The sequence below is a fragment of the Pinus tabuliformis genome, chromosome 1_2 (assembly GCF_031772625.1).
Source record: "Pinus tabuliformis cultivar Carrire ecotype Pingquan chromosome 1_2, CPIR1, whole genome shotgun sequence".
Lineage (NCBI taxonomy): Eukaryota > Viridiplantae > Streptophyta > Pinopsida > Pinales > Pinaceae > Pinus > Pinus tabuliformis.
In genome coordinates this window covers 207,306,899-207,318,700 of record NC_142298.1, presented here as the reverse complement: position 1 = coordinate 207,318,700, position 11,802 = coordinate 207,306,899, and positions in this window count along the sequence as shown.

Here is an 11,802-nt window from a genome sequence, read left to right as displayed (position 1 = left end):
TCCTCTTCTGCAATGACTTGTTTAAGAGCTATGCCAACTCTCCTTCCTCTATTCCAAGCTTCTAAGTCAACTTGTTTCTTACTCTCATCTTCTTGTTTCCATAAGGAAAACTGACTTTTTGCGGCTCCAGAATTTACACCTTCCTTCATATTTATTTGTAAAAACATATCCCCAAGAGTAGTTTGTCCTTCATCCTGAAAACCACATTCAACAATTAATAATTCAAAGTCAGAAAATATATTACATTTCCCATTTCTGTCCTCATTAATTCTTCTCCATAAGTTTTCTGATTTGTCATCCTCTTGATGTATGTTTTACATGTCAAACTTGTCACATTGTCTTGTCTTGAAAAAATCTTCTTTGTCTTCACTTTGTTTTGAATGCTATCTAAGTTTTGAATTTTGTTCTTTGCTCTTCTCCTTGGCCTTCCTTCCTTTCACACTCCTTTTCATTCTTCCTATTCCTTCCTTACAATTCTGTAAGCCACTAAGTTGTCTTTTCCATTCCTCCTTTGTTTTAATAAAAATCTACCAATCTCTGAATTTACGACCTAAAGTTCTATTTGTTTCCATACAAGAAACAAAATCACCATATACCATAGGTTTCCCATTCCATTGTTGAGTCCTTTTCACAACAGTGAAAATTAATGTCAACACCATGAATATCACCTTCCACTATTCCCCTGGGTTACTCACTGCATATGCATAGTTCACAAAAGCATCCTTACCTTCATCCTTTAAGATTTCTTGTCTATTTTTCAGTTTGTTGTTTACATTCACTTTTACTCTTTTTGGAATTTGTACAAATTACACTGTCTTCAGTTTCCTGCTGTGCATCAGTGTCTACAAACCTCTCTTTGAGTTCCTGTTTATCCTCTTTTCCTTTCTTCTTCATAAGCTTGAATGGATTAACTGTACCTCCTTGGGTTGAATTTTATTTATAAACCTTGGTTCTATCATCTTCCATAATACACTCTTTAGTAAGAGTCCTTTCCATTAATGATCCATTATGTCCTTTCAAGATTATTTCTTGTCCATTAACTATTAATACAAGTTCATAATTTTTGAATAAAGATTGAAGAGATAATTCCATTACCTCAAGTGTTTGTACTGCATCTACACTCTTGTTTGCTCCTTCCATAAGGTCATCTTCATACCTCTTTTCTACTTCTCCTTTTGCAATCTGCAATTTCTTTTTGTCTTCAGACTGCCTGCCATCTTTCTGCCAACTCTTACTAGATTCATCATCTTCATCTTCTTTAGCGGTCTTCAACATTTGTCCATCTCCAGTGTCCTTGAACACATGGTTAATTAAGGATTGTTCTATGTCATCCATCTCTTCTAACAGTTTCATTTCTTCAGCAACTTGCATAAACATATCTTCTAAAGATTGTTCATCACCTGCATAAATGCACAAATCATTAGTTTCAAAAATACTAGGCTCCTTTTTCTTTGATGTTTCAATCATCACATCTCTCTGCTAATTCGAACTTGTCCAATAGTTCAAGAAATCATCAATGATTCCTTCCTCAATAGGGTAAACCTCTTGCTTGTGTCTACAATAGCTATCTTCTATCTCTAACTCAGCTGCTCTGAGTTATTCTCTTAATTTTATATACTTTCTCCTCTTTATTTGTTTCTGCAACAGCTAGCACTTTATCCTCTTTCTTTTCATAGTCCAACCATACCTTTGGTTCTCTTCACATTTTTCTAGCAACACTATCATGTCATCCATAGTTGCCTTCAATCTGTAATTTCTCTGTTAAATACCTCTTGACTCATCTTCTCTCCTTTGCCTTTTTCCTTGGCATCTTCCTTTCTTCTGTTGTGACTTCTATCTAAACCCCTACTATGACTATCAGTAGTCATTTCCTCGTTATCTCTATGAGCTTCTCACTCATTATGAGTTGCACTAAGCCTTTGCGACAACAGGTCCTTCTTGCTGTCACTTACCTCACTAATCCCTCCTCTGGACTTGGCCTTTTGGCAAGCACTGGTTCTCTATCTCTGGAACCTCTTGAGCATTCTCTTCTACTCTCTTTAGGCTTGTATCCTCAACTCACCTTCTCTTGAGAACACTTTAACTGTTCTCCCTGTCCAACTTTCAGCTGTAATATTTAGGTTTACTGCCACTAACACAACTCCTCTCTTTCTTTACAGAATCTTCTATTGTGTGTTGCTACTATCACTCTCTTCCCTTATAAAAACAATTCAAATGAACCACATCAAAATACAACTCATACCTGCTAATCTATCTTTTTCATCTTTCACTGGCAGGGCAATACACATGCTGCTTTACTTTTCACTGTCTGCACTTCAATTCTTCTTTCAACCGAATTTCTGTTCTTGCTGAGTACATCCATATTCACTTTCTTTCTTTACAATATCTTTGCTGCAATTTCATTACCTACATTCATTTACACATACCACTAAAGCTTTAAAACTTACCAGATCCTTTTTGATCCTAGCTTCCTCAAATCCCTTTTCCATAGTCTCTTTTGAATGAGCCAACTGAAGTCTTCATTGCCTGTAACATTTCAAAACTCTTCTATGCATTAATCCTTGTACTTGATTCTCCCTCTGTGTCAGATCCATTACAATGCCAATGATATATATACTGGGAATAAAATTCAATCCCTCAATCAATCTCCACAGAGCATTAGTCTTGCTTTGATACCAAATGATGCAGGGTTACCCCGCACATACCCACAATATGCTTAAAAATGCATAAATACAATTGTCCCATGTATTTGATTCTCAAGGAGCAAAATATTCAAACTACAAATGGATAAGGCCCTATATAACAGTTCCTTTTCATCGGAACCCAATCACTCTGCCAATACCTCCTATCGAGAGTTGAATCACCCCTTAACCTATAAATAAGACTTTATTAAAGCCTTATTTTAATTCCTTCCTATCGGAACCCTTAAAACCCTTTACAGCCTTCAATCGATGCTTAATTCCTTTATAATTCAATTACAAGAAAATCCCCGCAAAAACATCCTTTTCCGCATTTTGTATGGCTCTGTCACATTTCCCAAGGTTTAACCTCATCGCAATCGCAATCGGAACCACACAACCCCGTAGTCATCTCTTGGCCTTTATCGCATCCAATATGCGACCATATTACATAAAAAACATGGAAAAATCTCCTTTACCATAAATCCAGATCTCAAAGGTTAGACACCCACATATATAAATATATTGGGTCCACACTTAAGTCGCTCCACTCCTCCGATACGCCTGAACTTTGATTGCCCAATCGCCGATCTCCGATTATCGATGATCGCTATATTGGTGTTACGTTACACTGTCCATCGACCCTCCTATCCTGTGATATGCATCAATTCTCCATCGTCGATCCCCTTTTTGATCCAACGAGCCTCATTTCATCTGCAATGTCGCAATCAGAGGTTACAAAGGGTTAAGGCCGATCCATCCATAAAGAATTTCACCGATGCGATAAATCTTAGATCGTTGATCTTTTAGATCTAACGGTTACTGTGCATGGACACTATACTCCTACGCTCTGTCTTTTTGCTCAGTTTTGTGCTGTTTTCAGTGTTGTCTATGGCTTACGGTTTTCTTTTAAAAGTTCTGGTTCCTTGGTTTTTTTCCAATGCGTGCTTTCTCCTGAGCTTTATCTCTTGAACCATTTAATGGATTCAAAGGTTCCTCATGCTTCTCTGTCTCTGCTTTTCTTCTGTGGATTCCGCATAACTCGCCCTGCATACATATTTACACAGAATGGCTGTTCACACCTAAATTATCATTCTATATGTGAATAACATAGTTATACAAACTAGAATCAAATCATTGGACATATATATATATATATATATATATATATATATATATATATTTTTTTTTTATTATTTTTTTTTTCCCATGGGAAAAAGTCGTAATTTCTATTAATATAAAGAAATTACATTTTGTAGATGCCAAATGCATATTCATATGGAGGCTAAGAAGCCTGACAAGTTCACAATCTATAGATCGTAAGGATTGTCTGTAATGTCTCCACGCAGGGAGTCCACAAAGTCTGTACTAGTTGTAACTGAAAAAGTAGATCAAAAATTAAGTCCTGCTCTACGCAGAGAGCAACAAAAAATTGTACGTTACCAAAAAAAGAGTTGTTACTCATGTCCAAGCAGTGGATATATATACATGATAATACAAAAAAACAGAGCTTGTTTATATGTGGGCCTTATAGCCCATTTTCTATAGGATCATCAAAAGGTCTATGATAATGCTGGTAGAAAGTTCCGTCTATCTCCTCCTGTATCAACCAGTCATTTCCTTGTCTGTGCGCTGCCTCTTTGGATAGTTGATCTGCATCTGTGTTTTGTTCCCTGTAAATGTGTCGACAGACAAATGATTCAAAAGATGTAATCAGTCTTTTAGCTTCATCTAATATATGCCTCAATGAAAATGCATAGCAATGTGATGCATCATTCAGCCAGTTGCAAACAATTTTAGAATCTCCATAAAGTTGCAGGTGTCTGCACTGTTTTTGTAATGCAAAGTGAATAATATGTTTTGCTGTGCACAGTTCAGCAAAGTTATTGGTGCCTCTGCCTAGGTTAATTTGGATCTTGTAGCAGTGCGTTTCATTGAGGTAAAGGATGGCACCACCCCCACAGCCTGCTTCCTGAGCAGAGCCATCAAAATATGCCCAGGGCTTAGATTTGTCTATGATTTCAGGTCTGATGGTGCGGGGGGGGGGCACTGGTTTCCACTTCGGGTAGCAAATCAAAATCGGCGATCGTGTGGTGTAATATGACAGGCCAATGGGGGGTCTTTAAATTGAAGATGGCCTGGTTACGCGCAATCCATAATGCCCAGCATACAAGCAGTGGCATATTAATGAATTTTCCTGAGTGATTTTGACACCAAATGTTCCAAGCATCCATGAGATTGTGCCCTTGCCAGTTTTTTAAGTTAGGATAGTGAGTGGTGATGGATTGCCAAAATTCCTTAGCTGTATTGCAATTTAAAAAAAGATGCTCTGTACTTTCTTCTTCCTTGCGGCATAAGTGGCACCAGAAGGGACCATAAAATGATCTCTTCATTAGATTGGTCCCGGTAGGGATCTTGTCGAAGAGAATGTTCCACATCAATAAGCGTGTACGAGGAGCTGCCTTGAGCTTCCAGAGCGTTTTCCAGGTTGGGAGGATGTCCTGTGGCTTGTAAGATTCCATGAGCCTTATATAACCTTGTCTCGGGGTGTATACTCCGTGTTTTGCAAAGGCCCAGATTATCTCATCCGGTCCATCTGTGAGTCTGATATGTGCCTGGGTAAGGGCATCCGTGTAATCCTGCCATTCGTGATGCCACTGAACTGGTATCTCCAAAACTCGTGCTGATACCCATGCCTGCTGAAGAAAGGAAGAATTGTCGTTGTCGCCGATGTGCTTGATGTGTGTTACTCCTCTGCTGTGTAGGTATCTTAAAAGGCCTGCAGATAATCTATGGGCATTGCCACAGCCTACCCATGGGTCCAAACCGATACGAACAGCATTGCCTTCCTTGATGCGCCATGTAATTCCTTCACGCAGAAGTGGTAGTGAGCCGATAACCGCTTTCCAGATATTAGATATGTTATGTCTTGATTCATGCTGCTGACGGAACCAGTCCATTAGATGCAATGGCTTGATGTATTTCACTTGTGCAACTCGGGACCAGAGACTGTTTGTGGTGAGGAGTTGCCAACCGAGCTTGGCCGCTAATGCTCTGGAAAATAAATCAAGCCTCTTTATGCCCCACCCTCCCCAACTTTTGGGTTTTGCAATGGTGTCCCATTTAACCCAGGCAAATAGCTTCCCCGGTTGGTGTCCTTTCCATAGAAATCTACAGCATATACTTTGTAATCTACTCAAAATACCTTTAGGTATCCAGGCCAAGGTCATCCAGTAGACTGGAGTGGCTTCAATTACTGCTTTAATGAGAATCAATCTGCCTGCCCGAGAGAGATATTTATGATACCATACCTGTAGTCTTTTTTCCACTTTCGCAATGAGCCAAGTCCAGTCCGCAATCCTGTAACCGAGAGGTTTTAGTCTAAATCCCAGGTATTTTATACCTTCTGTCAAGTTCAAAGAGGTGAATGGGAAGCGCTGTGTTGCGAAGGTGAACTCATGTTGAGTGCATCCGACAGTAGTAATCGTGGATTTGCTGTCATTTATCATCATTCCTGTAGCTTGTTGAAAAAGAATGATTAAGTTCTGAAGAGTTGTGGTGTCCCCAATACTGCCATTTAAGAATATCAGAATATCATCAACAAATAATAGATGAGTGAGATAAAAATTTTCAGCGATTTTAATGCCAGTCAGCTGATTTCTATCTCGAGCAGATGTAATAATCCTACTTAATCCTTCCATAATAAGTAAGAATAGCAGGGGCGAGAGAGGGCATCCCTGTCTGAGGCCCCTCTCCGAAGTGAAAAAGGATGTAGCTTCGCCATTGAGAAGCACACTGTAAGATACATCAGTTATACAACTCATTATCCATTTGATATATTCATAGGGAAAGCCAAGATGAGTCAACAGTAGTCTGATGTAGAGCCAGTTTGTTCTATCGAACGCCTTGGATAGATCCACCTTTAGAATCATTCCTTTCTGCTTTTTGAGCTGCATTGAATGCATGAGTTCTTGTGCTGTAGCAATAGCTTCGTGAATCTGTCTGTGATGAAGGAAGGCAAATTGCTCTGGAGATATATGACGAGAAAGAATAGGCTTCAGGCGATTGGCTATGATCTTAGCAATGATCTTGTATAGGCAATTACAGAGGGATATGGGTCGGAAATCATTGAAAGAGACATGATTGTTCGATTTAGGGATAAGTGCTATGAAAGTGGATTTGATGGCTGAGGATATTCTGCCACTCCTTCTGCAGTTCTCCACAATCTTGAGAAGGTCATTCCCCAGGATTTCAAAAAAAGCAATGTAAAACTCAATGGTCCACCCATCTGGACCTGGGCTTTTATCTTTTTTAAACCATTTTATAGTTGCCTCCAATTCTTCCATAGTTACTTCCTTCAGTAGATCTTCCGAGTCTTCTTGTAGTACAAACCTGGGGAAATGTTCAGCCACCCTCATGATCTCCATGATGTTTACATCTCTAGGAGCTTTGTATATACCTCTGAAGTGCTCTGTTGCTAGCCTGGCCAGATTCTTCTGAGATGAAACTGTCTGCCCCCGCTCATCCCGCAATTCCCAAATAGTATTGATGGTTTTGCGCCCATTGGCAAATTTATGATAAAACTTCGTGTTATCATCTCCCTCGGTGAGCCATATTGCCCTGCTCCTAAGCCTCCAACTTTCTTCTCTTTCCTTCAGAATATGTGAGCGCTTCGCGATGAGGGAGGAGTAATGTTCTTTGCTCTCAGGAGTGGGGAAGGTGCCATCTGATGTGTCCTCATGCGTAGCGATGACCCTTTCAGCCTCCCTCAGAGTATTGTCATCACGGATACGCTTCTGATGTGCCCAGTTTTTAGAGATCCTCTTAAGTTCAGATAATTTCCTTATGAAGCCTTCTGTATGACCCTCATTTTCCATAATAGGGTTGGTCTGCCAATAGTTAGTTACCAACTGTATGTATGAAGGGTCCTTTAACCAAGAGGAATTAAATTTGAAGGGGCTCTTGATCTTATGATTAATGTCGGCCATTTCCAAGAAAATTGGTCGATGGTCGGATATGCCACCAGTTCCAACCCATTGACGAATGCGGGGAAGTCTGTTGTGTAGTGACTCCTTGATAAGGAACCTGTCAAGTCTTCTGGCCAAGCTTTGTTCTCCACTGCGGTTGTTTGTCCAAGTATACTGTAACCTGGCAGAAGGAATGTCCACCCACTGATGATCCTCGAGTAGATTGGAAATAGTGTCTGATAAGGAGTCTACCTGCGCCGAGTGCCCCCAAGATTCACAGAAACCCATTGAAAAGTTTAAGTCGCCTCCAAGTATAATGTTATCTGCCTGTAGAAGGTCAGATTCCAGTAAGGTTCTCCAATAATTGGCCCTGTCTGCACAAGGGCCATAGACATTGATGATGCGAATGTCCATCTCAATGGAGTGAGAAAATATGTCCAATCCAATGAATCCTCTACCTCCCCAAATATTTCTGATCTCCATTGCTTTGTTATTTATCCCAATAGCTGAACCTCCGGATCTCCCAGATGCATCCAGTGCATGAAAGGTCCAATTGGGCAGCCAGGAGTTGAGAGTATGGATTAGAGGTTCAGCTGAACAGAGGGTTTCTTGAAGAAATATAATATCCGACTGTGACGAGATGAGCAATCTCCTGAGTGCTAGTTTTTTGGCCAAACTAGCAAACCCTCTGCAGTTAAAGGATATGATCTTCATGTAGGGTGAAAGAGGGGGCCATTCTTCGCTCTAAGGGCCCTGAAAATGGTTTGCTGTCACCCAAGGGTGACTTCTTCATCAGCAGTGTGTCTAGCTTTGGTGATGCGAGAGGGTCGGCCACGAGAGTTCTTATGAGTGACAGGGGCGGCTTCAGAGTCCAGACCAATGGCATCGAACCCTCTATCCTTCGATCGGGATCGAAGAGAGTACCGGGGAGATACCGGGGGATGGGATGGGGAGAGATGCGAGAGAGGATGATATCAGAGATGGCAGGCAAGGGGATGTAGCGGGAGAAGGGAGCGGGAGGGAGCAAATGAGGGAGGATGGAGGGGTTAGGCCCCGGGGTTTATGTAAAACCACAGAGGTCAAATGTGCCGATAGTGGAGACGTGCAAATGATGTGATGAGATGCAATGCCATCAGATATGCAAGATACAGGAGGCAAAGGAGAGGGGGATGAAAACAACATACCCGTCGTCGCGATGTCCTCCTGTTCAGTCGCTGAGTGTACTGGAGCTGGCGATGGTGGGAGAGAAACTGAGGTTTCTTTAGCAGCTTCGGCATTATCGGGTGGACCTTGGGGTTCTCCATCGACTTTTGCTTGCTCCTCTTGATTCTTCTCCGTATTCTGCCGAGGAGGATGGTCCAAGGGATGCTCAGACTCCCCTTCCTGAACATTTTCCCTGCTTTTTCGGAGGAGTGGACAATCCCTGTATAGATGTCCCACTTTGTGACATCTACGACAACGATACGGGATACCTTCATAGTCGATAATTTGTTTGCGAGCCATGTCCCTCCATTGAATGGTGATGAACTCTTGTAGTCCTCCCCTGGTATCCAGATTGATAAGAATCCGAGCGTAAGCCATCATGCCTGTGTGCTGGTAGGACTTATCATAGTCCATGTAGGAGCCAATCGCGTTGCCAATCCGCCTGAAGATGTCTTCTGACCAGTACTGTAGTGGTAGGCCTGGGAGTCGAATCCAAATAGGCCCAATGCCAATCTGCTCTGTCTCAGGGTCGAATAAGGGAGTCCAACGCTTAAGGAGCACCGGGGCATGTTCAAAGTGCCAGTAAGAGGACAAGACCCAATTGGTATGATCAGCACGAGCGAACCTCAACGCGAACCATCCCCTCACGAAAGTTTGCACGAAGGGGATGTCCACCAGATGTTGACCCCAAACTTCAGTTGCCCAGGTCTTCAAACGTGCTGCCGAGTAGTTCCGACCTCTGATACGCCCAACCAGTACCCTATCTGCAAATTCCATTGTCTCACCCCACTGTATGTCCTCCTCTAGCCTGAGAAAGATGTCGTCCGCCTTTGATTTGAAACACCTGTACTTCTTTTTAGGGCCCAGTGGGGGAGGTAGGTTATGTGGCCGGCCCGGGGGAGGGGCAGTAACAATCGGGGGGGGGGGGAGGGTTAGGGTACGAGGAGGAAGGGTTTTCGATGCCGCCAGTAACAGGGGGGGGACCAGAGAGCGGAGGAACAGTGGTGAAGCTTCCCGACGGAGGACCATGTGACTTGGTGAAACCGGCCGAGACAATGGGCAACGAAGGGGGTAAAAACGGCCGGGAAATGGTACCAGACGCCGAGGTATCTAGTCCAGGGTTAGGGTTCAAACAGCCGGAAACGAAACCGAGGGTTGCCGGAGAGTGGGGGGGGTTGAAAGCGCAGGCCAGGTAGGAGGTACATCCGGGAGGACCACAGGATATGACCGCGACTGTTCCCCAAGAGAATACGAAGTGTAGTTCTCGGTGAGGCCAGAACTGTACATACCTTCTGATGTGGAGAAGGAGGAGCGCCAGATGGATACCCCCTCCAGCGGGTCTTCAGAGTAATCAACAGCTTCGAGGTCCTCCATGACGCCAGCTGCTTCTCGGAACGGCGGACACCTCAGATAGTAGTAAAAACCGGAGAGAATGACAGTTCTCAGGAAAAACGGACCGAGCTGGGCAGGTAAGTGAAACCGTCGCGGGTTGTCAACCGGGAGATGCGGCACAGAAACCCTTCGTTCTCCCGAAAGGTCAACCAGCTCGAAAACGATGGAGAGGCGTTAGGCGGTAGAAGGTAAACGGCAGATGTGCTGAGCGGGTGAACGGAGGTCCGGCGCGGTCTCAGAAAACTGCAGAGGGTTCCTGAAACCCTAACCCAAACCCTCACGTGCCTTCTCACGTCCAGAATCCGCCATCCTTTCTTTTACCTCTAACGTTGAATATCATCTCATTTGTCAAGATATATGTTTAAATTAATTTTAAAATTGCGGTTCACCTACATCACTATATATATATATAGAGAGAGAGAGAGAGAGAGAGAGATTACAAATTAGGTTATTTTATCTCGATCTAAATTTTTTCACTTTAGTGGCCTCTATTTCAACTCTGCTCGTAGGCAAACAAAATCTCAACTATCTGCCTAACCTTTCTCTCACCTGTCTAACCCTTGTATTATACAAAAAGATCACAATTTATACAAAAGTGGATTCATGAACCAATTCTGGTTCATATCCATAAATCTCTCACTCTCTCCTAAATAATCTATTCAACTCCACTCTTTTCTAAACAAATGCTAAATCAAGCTTTCAAATTCCTCATATCCTATTCAAACCAAATAAATCTAACTGTCTAGCCTGATCTCCACACAGGGAGGATCAATCAGCCATTATACCCTTTTTCTCAAAACAAAACATTCTAACACATTTAAATAAATAAAATTAACTAAACTCTTGCCTTCCAACCCTTTGTTAGTCACAACATGTGATCATCCCATCACATTGCTGACTAGGTCTAAATGCTCCTACATCATTTGATGAAATGCCTCACTAAAAACTCAATCACAACTCAAAAATTTTAGGGGAGAAAATTGGAGTATCTCAGGTGGGTCTCTTACACATCAAGAGGTTGTCCCCTCGAAGAGGCAAGTGGACAATAATGGATTCCTTTAAAAAAATGATTAATGTAAGGTATCACCCTACCTTAAGGGATTAAATATTAATACAATGAAGGATTTTTTCTAGGTTTTTCTTAGATATCTTATATGTGCTAGCAATTTTAGAGCTAAGGCACTTAACAAGTGGTATCAAAGCTCTTTCTTGGGCCAAAAGATTAATTTTTTTTTTCCTGTTTTACATGTTTATAAAGGAAAAAAGAGGGAAAAAACATTTAAATCAATACCTATAAATTTATGTGCAATATTTGAAGAAACCTATTATATATCTAACTTACCCTTGGAAAAATAATTGATTTTCCCTCCTTTTGAAATTCTTTGAATAAAAGTCCAAGAAGTGAAATTATATTTGGTTTAAGTGTAATTATCTTTGATTTAAAACCAATTATTTTATGGTTTTTCCATGATGGTCGAATGGACTGTGAAGAAGATATCTTTTGACAATATTATCGAATTGTCACTAGACCAACAGCATTAGAAAGATGATTTGGGAAGATT